Source organism: Lucilia cuprina, chromosome 4 (assembly GCF_022045245.1).
Source record: "Lucilia cuprina isolate Lc7/37 chromosome 4, ASM2204524v1, whole genome shotgun sequence".
NCBI lineage: Eukaryota > Metazoa > Arthropoda > Insecta > Diptera > Calliphoridae > Lucilia > Lucilia cuprina.
Window position 1 is genome coordinate 22,187,650 of NC_060952.1, and position 12,936 is coordinate 22,200,585.

The 12,936-nt window shown below is 26.0% G+C and overlaps 1 protein-coding gene and 1 long non-coding RNA gene across 6 annotated transcripts in view; one reads left to right on the forward strand and one right to left on the reverse strand.

Moving 5' to 3' along the window:
- LOC124419712 overlaps nucleotides 1-12,936 on the reverse strand; it is a 66,473-nt gene that overhangs the window by 39,085 nt on the left and 14,452 nt on the right. For both annotated transcript variants that reach the window (XR_006940772.1, XR_006940771.1), the window contains exon 2: nucleotides 5,947-6,058. This is a non-coding gene — a long non-coding RNA (uncharacterized LOC124419712). The remainder of the gene's footprint in view (nucleotides 1-5,946; nucleotides 6,059-12,936) is intronic.
- The window catches only part of LOC111675784, an 81,898-nt gene that overhangs the window by 16,092 nt on the left and 52,870 nt on the right, over nucleotides 1-12,936 (forward strand). The window lies entirely within an intron of this gene.

Genomic DNA, 12,936 nt, shown 5'->3' on the forward strand with positions numbered 1-12,936 from the left:
AAAAACATACGAATTGGAGTCAGCCAGGTGGTAAGATATTAATGGAACTAAAATTTAAAAATTTCAAGTGTCTACTCTCTATAATACTATGGGACAATAATGTGACGACTGTCTCCGCTCCCGTTTACAAAGAAGACACTAAAGTGACGACTGTCCTCATTCTCGATTACAAAGGGGAACATTCGTGACGAATGTCACAAAATATACGAATTACGATCATCCAGGTGGTTAACTATTAGTGGAAATTACTGTCTTTTTCGTATGTTATTTGATATATGTAATCATAAGAGTACTAAAAAGTAATGCAGGTAGTAAGTAGTTGTCATTGAAAATAAGTGCTTATGTAATACAAGCCATTACCGACTTTTTGCTAGAATGATGGTATGTTAAGCAAATTTTCAAATTTCAAGAATATATCCAGTGAATTTGTGGACAATAAAAAAAAGAAATAGAATAGTAGAGAAATTAGGTCACGTATTAGAGTTACCTACAATTTAAATTTGAGAATTTCAGAGTGAACTATTTTTTCTTTACTTGTAATATATTTTATACAAAACATTTTCAGAAAATACAACTCAAGATAATAATCCATAAAAGGTCAAGCTTAGCAATATTGGAAATTTTCTTGTATTCATAGTGAAATATTATTTTGTTTCTAACCCGTTTTAAATGGAACTTAAGAATAATATATAATGAATATCTGTATTAATAGTGGCATAAGAATGAAAAACAAATACTTAATGGTAAATATATTTTTAAAGTTATTAAAAAATATATGAACAAAATGTTCGATATCATTTTGCAATAAAATGATCATTAACTAAAGATATATTAAAATCAGTTGAATTAGTTTCTAAAGTTTCAATTCATTGGGCTGTGTAATTTTCAATCAAAATAAACAAAATCGCATGCTTTATTATATAATATTCCGACATTATTTTTTTTCCTATTAATTTTAAAAATTTGTAAGAGGAAAAAATTAATTTGCAAAAAAAATAATTTCAATTGAATGCAGCATCATTAATGGCTGGAATTTTTGAAACAGATTTAAGTAATTTTGTAGCATTTGTTTTAAATAAAGATTTTTATATTTTTTTAGTCCAAACAAAATGCTAACATAAAAAATTTTTGAAACGGTCAATGGCTTCTTTTTGAAATTTCAAGTGTTCTTTTTAGCTTTTTGCTTTAATTAAATTTCTTTATAAACAATTTCAATAAATACAACGTTTTACGATGAGTTGATGAGAAGAATGCTGATGTTCATGAGTAAATTTATGATAATGACTTTAATGATTATAATGTTTATTGTAGCAAGTATTGTTAGTGTTGCTTTTAAGTAGTTTTAAGTCAGTGGTGGCCAGTGTTCTTTTTTCATAGATATTTAGCTTCTTTTTTTAACAAAAGCAATCATTTCAAATAATATTTTTCATTTTGTAGCCCAACCGTAAAACTATTAAATTTGAATCTTTAATATTTCCTAAAGTTTAATAAAAATTCTGTATATTTATTTTTGTAACGCCAAAGTATCATTAAGATTATTATTATTTTTTTGACTGAAGTGTCCTCTAGTTTCAACATAAATTTTTCTTTCAGCTTTTTGTTGTTTCTAACGATGTGAAATAGAAAAAAAACGAAAAACATTTATTTTTATTTGAGTTGGCTGCAGATACAGAATTAGTTTTTGTCCTCAACAGCAACCAGAACAACCACAAGATGTTTTTTTTTCTTTTCTAAGCAATATCAGCACATGCAAAATCATCTATGGAGACTATTTTATGCAACTTATTTTCTTTACTGGAGGCATTTTTTCCTCTATTTTGAAGTGTCACATTAAGTAGAAAGGAAAAAACACACACACAAAATAAAAGAAAAACACTTGTGTGGTTTTTTCATGTTTTATTTTTCAATTTCTATTTTTAAATTGAAGAAACATTTATGTAAAGTGTTCTTTGGTAGGTAGAGGTTTTTATTTATATGTATGCATATACTTTGTGTTGATGGAAAAGTTTTAGAAATTATATAAACAGGCGATCAGAAAAAAATACATATACGGTTTGTCATATAGTGTTTTTGAAAATGTTTATGTAATTTATGTAATAAAAATTAGGTTGAAATTATAGATATTTAAATTAAAAAAAAGTAAACAGGATTTTATAAAAATAGGAAAACCATGTAAATTTTTTTATGGAAGAAGAAAAGATTTTTGTAAAATAGCCTACAAATATAGAATCGTTGGCTAGTTATCTATAAACTGAGAATTTAAACAAATTTTTTCTGAAAATAATTCATGAAAACTACAATACAAATGGTTATAAGATATGAAATGTGTATGATTTAACACCTTCAAAACTTGTGATTAAATGCTTGTTACTTAAAAATACCTTTTTCTATATTTTTAAAAATTATTACAATTTTATTTAATAGTTTTAATCTTCTACAATCCAAGTAAAGAAGGTAAAAACGCTTCAATATAATTCAATCTAACGCTCTGCAAAAACGTTTTAATATAATTTTTAAAATATTATTTTTACTACCCAGTGTGCTTCGCTTCCATTAAAGCCTTAAATAAAAAACTCTTAACGATTTCATATTCAGTTCAATATTAAATTTATATGTGAGGCGCAATGCTTACTACAACAAGTTCATCCATTTTTTATAATGGTTTTCCAGATATACAATTTTTTCTATTTAATTCATATGGGATATATGCCACTGCCTGCTATTGCTTATCCGCCAATTTATAACTTAAATGTTCTCATGAAAATCAATGTTGTTCATGCAAAATTTGAGAAATCTAGCTTTAATAGCCGAGATATACGTACTTTTGTATTTAATTCATATAGGAGGTGCCACGCCCACTATTACTAATACACTGAAAATAATCCATGCTCAACTTTACAAAAAAAATATCGTAACTTTTATTTTCGTAATATTTACAAAAATTTCATGTATAATACGAAATATTATTTAATAAAACCCTTTTCTATTTTTACGAAAGTACGAAAGCCTTTCGTAATATTTTTTTCTTAAATTTTAGCGAAATTAAACATAATGATATTAATTATATTATGATTAAATAAAACTACAATTTAAGAAAAAGTATAATATTTTTCTCGAATTATTTTTATAAAAAAAATTTTAAAATTCGTGTGAAGAATAATTTTGAACTAAAATTAGAAAATTTATGTTAAAATAAACAAAAATGTTTGAATAAATTAATATTTCGTAAATTTTACCATATTTATTCAAAATTCCCTTTTTTCAATTTATGGAAATTAATTTTTTCAAGAATATTTTGCATTATACTAAAATATTTCGTACAATTTCGTTTATATTACGAAAGAATTTCGTAGTGCGAAACAACGAACGATTCGTATAATGTACGACATTTTTCGTATATATTAGGCATGGATTTTTTTCAGTGTACGGTCATATTTCCTAAAGTTTTTCATGTGGGTTTCGGGATGTGCGGACACAGTTAGATAAACTAATTTAATAATTAATTTATATACACATTCAACCCCCATTATGACTCTAAATATTAATTCAAAGTTATTCATTTGAGTGGTCTGTCGCAGTTTCTATGCTATGCAACTTTTATAACTTATTTCGGATGTGGGCTTGGTAGCCTATAGTTCCTTAAACCGTACAGAAATATGTACAATGTTACAACAAACTCACCAACAAATCAACACACATTCATATATACATATAAACATACATAAATATATACATTTTAAATTTTTTCAATCCTTTACTTTAGCCATTGTCAAAAACATTTTTTTTTTAAACTTATAACAAAATCTTCACCATCGCCATAATAATCGTCGTAAATCCATATTTTGCATTAAAACTTGTTTTACCTTTCAATTCAACTAAACACATCACAAATAAATGCAATTTCATATGAGTAATATTTGGTATAAACTTTTCATTCGAAAAAGTAAAATTTTTCTTTGCAATAAAAAAATATACATATTTTTATACACATGGAAAACATATACAATGAAACATATGTACATACCCAGTAGTTTGAAAGGATTGGGTCGATTAACTAATGTATATCGATCGGTACAACGGACGATATTCAATTGATACATATTACAATAAAACTTCATTCTTTTATTTTAATTTATAGTTGGCTCTATAAACATGGGGTATAAATTGATTACTAAGAATCCTAAAAGTGAAGATTGTCTCTCCACTAAATTACCTGTGATATATGAAGTAATTACACTTTTGTAAACTGTAACAAATAAGGAGTTCAATTGATAAAATTGACATAAAATTGAATATAAACTTCCGGCTAGATCATCTATATTATCTCTAACTGCTTTATAAGAAAACATTCACCAATATTTTACTCTAACAGAAATATAATAAGAAATATTATATTATATAAAACCGCTGGATTTCAACACAATAAAATGTCAAATCATATAAAAAAAGGGGAATCGAAAAAAAAAAATAAAATTGGATTTGTTTTGTGATAGTATGTGTGTGTTAAATTTGATTTGTATATATAAATATTGTATGTTTGTTTGAAATATAAAATATATCACATTTAACTTCCAGCTCGTTGCGCAATACAGGGTTAAGTCAAATGAAAGTTTGATTTTGAACTTTTAGTTGTGCTTAAATATTACACCCGTTATTTGCACTTACTTCTTACAAGTATTTCGTTTCGAAGAAATTTTTTATTTGATGTGATTTTTTTGTTGCCATTTTCTACAAGTTTCCACCTTAAAAAAAACTTCTCTATTGCTGTTGTTAATATTTTCTTTCTCGTTAAAATTTTGTATAATTTTGCCAGCAAGTTGTTTCTTTTTTCAGTTTTATTTCAGTTATTATTGCTTTTTGTCGTTTTAGTTCTGAGAAAATGTTATTTATTTTGTAAAGTGGATTATTTTCGAGAAATAGCTAATGTGACGCCAAACAAATGACATACAAAATAAGTTCTTGTTCGTATGCAAAACATTTTAAAGTTAATATTACAAAGGTGGATATGGAAATGATTTCTTTAATGAACATTTCAATTCTGGTCTATGGGTACAGACATTTGATTAAATCGTTATGTAGCGTAATTAGTTTTTTGTTTTAAATAAAATGTAATTTTATCACAATGCAATTCTGCAATTGTGTAAAGAAAAAGTTTCTCAACAAAAGTTTCCTAGTGTGGACCAGGTCAAAGCAAAAAAACAAAATACAACTACAAACACGCTTTTTAATAACATTCCTTTTTATGACATTTTTAGAATATTTCCGTTATTTATGAACGGATTTTGCTGTTTTTAAATGAAATTTCTTTCGAGAAGTATGCCTGAAAGAATTATTGAGGATTTGGATTCCAAAAGTATCTGGGTTCTTTAGAAAATTAATTTAAACAGACGGTCATGTCTTAATTCACTCTATAAGGATCCAGATTATAAATACTTCAAAGGGTTGGAAAGTTATATTGTGAAAATTACGTTTGTAATTTGAATGAATTCACGAAGCTGACGGGTATAAAAAACCTAATGAATCTTACGAATATTGTTTTTTATGATTCTTAAGAGACTTTCTATATATCTATCTATCTATCTATCTATCTATCTATCTATCTATCTATCTATCTATCTATCTATCTATCTATCTAGCTATCTATGTATCTATCTATCTATCTATCTATCTATCTATCTATATAGATAGATAGATAGATCTATTCATATTTTCAAGTTAAGTTTACCTTTTCCAACCCAAAAAAAAACGTTCCTTTTCTAGAGAACATTCTTTCATTTTTTATGGCACACAAACTTTTTTTTAGATTTTTTATAAAATAAACTTATTTTGTCAATGTCATTTGTCTAAAAACAATTTGCATTGACACAATTATAACAATTAGAAATAACATAAATATTTTATGGAAATTATATACATACGAACAAACACTAAAATTATAGTACTCACATGCAACTTTAATGAACAATATTTTACTCATACTCGAATAACAACACATATTAGGATAGCTCCAAGAAAATAATTCTGGATAATAGTTAAACGTTTTCAGAATGTTTTAAACCTGAAAAAAAGTATTCAAAAATTTGTTATTGATAAATTTAGTAGAATTTTTAAATGTTATTATTTACTATACAAAATATTGAAATTTACTATGTAAACCATAATTTTTCTAAGTCAATATTTGAGCATTTTTTGATTTGAATAAGAAAAAACTTTATTTTAAAAAATCTTTATTTTTAAAATATATATTTATATATTAACATTTTAGTTTTCCTACTAACATAGTAAAATGGAACTAGCATAAATTCATACAGAAATTTGGTAGAAAATTGGATAAAAAATTTCTACAAAAGGCCATAATGAAATGTATATTGCTGCATTTGTTTCTTCACCCTTAATTTTTTCCAGATATGCTATCAAATATTCTAATATTTTTAAATACTTTACTATGAAGTGCCAATATGTCACATGTTGTTTTGTACGTATATGTTCATACTAATATGTGACATGGTAAATGGGAGCCTGTCAATTTATTTTATTTATTTTTTCGGAGAGGATTGTGTTATTCTTAATAACAACAACAATTACTATAACAAACTGAATTTATTAATTATGTCACACATTGATGAAATTTTAATTATTCATTTGAATTAGTTTTTGTTGGAAAAAAATTGTATAGCTTTAAATAGAGCATCAAAATACCATTTATTTTTTTTTAGTTTTTAAAGAATAATGCCGATTAATGTAGAATAATATGGTTGTGTTATTGATATTGACAGTTTGTGGGGTGTTTAGTTTTCTAATATAATATGTTATTTGTGTGTTGACATATTTAGAGCAGAAAAGCTAATTAATTAAGAAACTTTGTAAAAAAAAGGAAATTTTTGCTAATGGAATGTTATTGATTTTAACCTTCCATAGTTTTTGGTTATACCTACAGACTTCAGAGAAAATATTTAATTATTTATTTAATATATATTAAATGGTTTTATCATGATCAAAATTTCTTAAAAAAATTGTATCTTAAATTAAATTCTATATTCGAGATTTAGATCCCGAAAATAACTGGTATCCAATAAAACTGCTAATTTATATTGTGTAAATTGTAAAGGATTAAAACACACCGCAGTTATGTTCTCTCTCTCTCTCTCTGCGTGTTTTAGGTAAACTGCATTTTTATTATATATTTATATAAAGCAAAACAAAAACAATTTGGTTAAATTTTTATTTATATTTGTTTCTCGTAAGTAATAAGAATTAATGAAAATAGTTTAAGTAATAGCAAAGAAAATAAATTAAACATTTTCAAGATTTCGACGATTTTTTCATTATATTCGTATTTTTTTATTTTCAACTTCTAAAATGACTTAATTAACTTATATAAAAGATAAACCGCAAGTTAAGAACTAGGCTCTTATTGTTGCTTTTTTAAGAAATAAATAAACAAATGTAGAAAATAAATGACTGAATAACTGAGAAACTAAAAAAATTAAAATAATTGTTTTTTTTATTTACAGCGAGGAAAAAATATTTTTATTTTATTCCACTTTTAGTTTTTCTTGTTGTTGTTGTGGAAAGAAAAGTTTTTAGATTTTCATCTTTATCGTTTACATCGTCATGATGTTCTTTATAATGGATTTGTTTTTGTTTCGAATATTTCCTTCACTATAATTACTTGGTTACATTAAATACGTTTGCCTTGCTGGCTCGATGGCTCAATGACTGGCTGGCTGCCTGGTTGGAAGTGTTTTCAACAACAAGAACAACAACAACAAAAATAATAATAACCCAACATACAATGCTCATGGTCAATGGCCTCACAAGGCATTACACTTTTAATACCAAACCAACAACATTAATGCATTCATCATACACTTGTACTTGTAAATATACCAGAGTATGAACAAACAAAAAACCACATCACCAACAAACCACAATTCAGCCAAAGAAGATTCCGAATGCGAAAACTATAAGACAAAAACCCCATCCATGCAGCATTTACAATCAGTCACTGAGTTAGTCTGTTGTTAGAGACTCTACTGCGAATGGATGTTGATTTAATCTGGTTTCATGGTTCTTTTTCTTGGCGTTTTACGATTTTCTGTTCTTCACAGTTTTAAACAAAGTTTTTGTTTTTTTTTTTCGCTTTTTATTTTTATGTTTGTGTTTTTCTTTGTCATCATTTTACCGGCTTTTGCTTCTTTGGAAATGTCATTTTAATATGACACTATAAAAGTATTCTGAATGTTGTTTCATTTCACTTTGTTGTTCTTCGCATCACTCATCCTTTTAAAGGAAATATAAATGTCAGTTTGTGGTGGTAAGCAAATTTTACAAAGAACCAACAAAATGAAAGAAGCAACAAAAGAAACAAATATGTGGGTTCCAAAGTTAAATAAGTTTATCTTTTAATTTAGGGTTAACCAAAAACGAGATTTAGGAATTTTATGGAACTTTCAAAATATTTGCAAGAAATCAAATATGGCGGTCAATTGGGGTTTTTCTGGATTGTAAGAAACTTACTTCTGTATATCGCATTTTATGGACCTTTACATATATGAGGGGTAGGATCATTTTTGGGCACGTCCTCATAAAATTTAAAAGAGAGAATTTTCTATAAAAAAAATAAATTTTTGCAAAATTTTCTATAAAATTTAAATTTTTTAAAAATTTTCTATCAAGAGAGAATTTTTGCAAAAATATTTTATTAAAAATTAATTTCTGTTAAAAAAAAAATTTTCACATTTTCTATTAAAAACATTTTTTTAAAATATAATGAAATTTTGCAAACTTGTCTGAAAAAGAGAAGTTTAGTAAAATTTTATGCAAAAAATTTAAAAGGGTATTAAAATTTCCATGATATTAAACAGGAAACTTGCGAAATGAAACCTCTACCTAAAATGTCCTTCACCCTGACTTCCTTATTAACTGAGATTTTCAAAAGAAACTTAAAATAAAATGAGTATAAACAAAGTTTCTGTATTTTTAGATTGTATGTCTTTTAATTGCACTAATTAACGTTGATAAAGAAAAAAAGGAACTTGTATGATGTTAGTTTTATGTCCGTTTATTTGTAATAGGAGAATTCCTAAAGAATTAAATTTTCGAATAAAAAATTAGGCATTCATAAAATGAAGCGGTATTCAAATATATTTGTATGACGTTATTTTCCTTATTTTTAACAATTAGTGCAAATTATATGATTTTAGGATTTATTTTCTATTTAAAGCTTTTTAATTAATTACATAAAATAACATTGAAAAACTAGATGTACGACTACATACATATACATATATATTTCATTTGAATAATAAATATTTATTACTATTTACAATATTTTATTTATTGCAATTTCCTAGAAAATAATAATTACTTTTTATATAATTTCTATTTTCAAGTTACAAAAACAGAAATAGTTTTGATTTTATTAAAGTATGTTTTAGGTATATTTATATAGCATGTATTTATAAACATTTAATAAATTAAATAGGAATTATTTAATACCCCTGCAATACACTGTCGTGTATTGCAGGGGTATTATGATTTTATAAAACAGTTCTATAGTATCAATGGACACTTTTAATACAGATTTGTATATGTAAAAAAGTGTCACAATATCCATGAACATATTGACATGTCCATGAACTACAAATAGTTCATTTATCAAATGAAGACCTATACGGAAATACACTAGAGTTTAAAACTCCTGAACTTGACAGAAGGCCATCTATTTATGACATCTTTTAAGGGCATTCAATACGCACGAAAGTTAGGATCAATTCTATACAGGGTACCAGGAGGCATTGTCTTTTACACTATGACATGATACTAATAATAAATAGTATGTTTATGGTGACGTGTCATTATGTCCATAGACGTTATGACACACCAAAAAGTGTCATAGTTTCAATGGACGTTATAACATCTCTATCTATGACACTTTTTAAGGGAATTCAAAATTCAATATGCACAAAAATTAGAATCAATTCTATACAGAGTACCAGGAGGCATTGTCTTTAACACTATGACATGATACTAATAATAAATTGTATATTTATGGAGACGTGTCATAATGTCCATAGAGGTTATGACACACCAAATAGTGACATAGTGTCCATTGACGTCATAACAACTCTTAGAAGTGTCATAATGTCCATGGACATTGTGACACTTTAAAAACAGAAATGTATTGAATTATTTTTTAGAATTTAGGAAAGAAGAACTCTTTTCCTCAAAAGAATTTCTCCAAAATTTGGTGTATGTTGCATTTTGGATTCCATTCAAAAAGCGGCCTTCGTCCGGACGTAGGGATTTAAAATTCAATAGTATTTCGAATATCGGCTTCGCTAAAATTCGGGGACGTTGTGTAATTTTGCTCGTAGACATTCTGACTCTTTTGAAATTGTCATAACGCCCATGGACACTATGACTCAATTAAGTGTTTTATAACGTCCATGGACATTATGGCACTGGACATTTTGACACGCCACCATATTTATCAATTAAACATTAACTGGCATTTGACCATACTCCAGGATTAAATCTTTTCGAAAGGTATTTCTTGACATATAGTATTTGTAATACTTATATCACTATTACGATACTCCAACACTCACAGAAATAATATTTAGCTGATATTCTTGGTATTCTTTTAAGGTGGGTGTGGGACCAAGGGTCTAAAAAATCCCTTATTAAAATTTAATAAATGACTCCTACTCAACAAACGTAAGCAATGTAATACTATTTGCAAACAATAAGTTTTCATTCAAACATTTCTACGAATGATTATCATCAAGTAGTCTTTTGTATGTTATTTATATAATATTTCAAATGACATAGATTCATTCTATGATAGAACATAAAGAAGATTAAATACACTGAAGAAAAAATGTAAAAATGTACAAGATTATTTTAAGATGTACTCATATTAAAAGCTCTTTTCGAAAGTACTTAAAAAAGAATTTATAACAAGTAAAATAACAAAAAGTTAATAATTGAATATTCCTTCAGACTCTAGTTTAGAACCCAAAACTTTTTCTTTCAGTGTTTTAAATGTATTTTATTTTCTTTTTTTTTTTTTGTTATGTATTAACACATACTTTTACTTTACTTTAAAAAATATATTCTCGCAACTGTTTATGTAGTTACACATACATACATAAATATACCTATCTACGCATTTATGTTGTCATCCCATTTTTTCGCACAATTTAATTCTCATTCAGTTTAGATTCACCTACATATAATCGGTTATTGTTCCAATTCGTTTCTGGCTTATACTTTAGAGCAGTTTCTACTTATACAATTTATGTTTGCAAATTGAACAGAAAACATAAATTCTTTAATTTAAACGGATTGTAAAATTATTTTGCCGTAAATTTACAACATATGTATATGTTCTTCTCTAAATATCATAAAAATTATGATGCATTTTTGCCATAACACTCAAAGTTCATTGTATTTTTAAACTTAAAGGCAAAAGTAACAACAACAAAAATAAAAGGAAATTTCCAACACCAGATTAAAACTATGAGAATTATAACGCTGTAAAGCAAAGTTATTTATTTAAGTTTATTTTATTTAATACTTAACTAAGTTAGTTACTTAAACAAACATCATACGTTATAAAAATAGTATTTCCTTTTGCTGTGACAACAACAATAACTTTTAACAATTCACTTGTACAAGAACATTTCCGCACGATTTCAATATAGAAAAAAATTATTTTTTTTCCTTTCATGCAACAACTGGAAATATTTTACTGCTGCACAACATTATTATTTATGGAATATAAACTATTGTTTTGTATTTGTTTACGTTCTTTTTTATAAAATCTACAATTGCAGTTTTATGTTCTCCTCCCACATTATTGAAGGAAAAAAAAACACTGAAAAGTGCAATAAAGTGGGTGACTGTATGTGAAATAAACGTTAAGGTATTTTGCTCGTTATATGATTGTGCCCATTAACATTCATGTTAAAAAATATACATACATCTATAAATTTAATGACTTGTTACTGTCTAATGTGGAGAAAATAAAAATGAAACTAATAGGAAAATTTATATAAAGATCTAAATGTTTTATCATTAATAAAAATATTTAAAAGAAAATCGGTCCCGTAACAAAAAGCCCAAAAAAAAGTTTTAAAGAAATTTTTCAAAAAAATATATATATTTTCATAAGCAATATTCTCTTCTTTTCTCTCTTTAAAATAGAAAATCTTGCAAAATTTCTCATTATACCCTACACCACTATAGTGGGGAAGGTATTATTCGTTTTATGCTGATGTTTTCAACACTTGGCACTTACTCTTCTTTCGACAAGACATACGCTATTGAAAATGGTTGAAATCGGTCCATACAATCGTAACCCCTTAATAGGGCTTTTGAGCTCATATGTTAAATCTAGTTCAGGTGCATCAACACTGCTGATTTTTGTAATGGTAGGGCCTCATTTGACCCTTACCTCCATACAAACTCCTCTTCAGAAAATATCTTGAGAGTCAAAATTCAGTTATAAAAATTGACTTTTCTTAAAGAAGTTCATTTTCATTTCTTATAGAAATTTTGTCAAACAATAGCTTTTCTCATAGAAAATTATGCAAAAATTTTACAAAAAATTTTCCAAAATTTACTTTTTAATAGAAAATAGTTTTTTTTTAACAACTTTGCAAAAAATAACTTTTTTTATAAAAAAATTGCAAAAGTTCTCTACAGGACATATTTTAAAAGTTTCCATAAAAATTCAATTTTATTACGAATTTTACAGATATTCTACATTTGCAGAAATATGTAATTTGTCACTTAGACGTATGATTAATAATTATATATTTCGAGTTTTATTTTGTATATTATACCCCACCGAAACGTATGATTAATTTCAATATATATTCTAAACATTTTTTTTATTTTTAATGATTTTGGAAATCCAATTTTTTC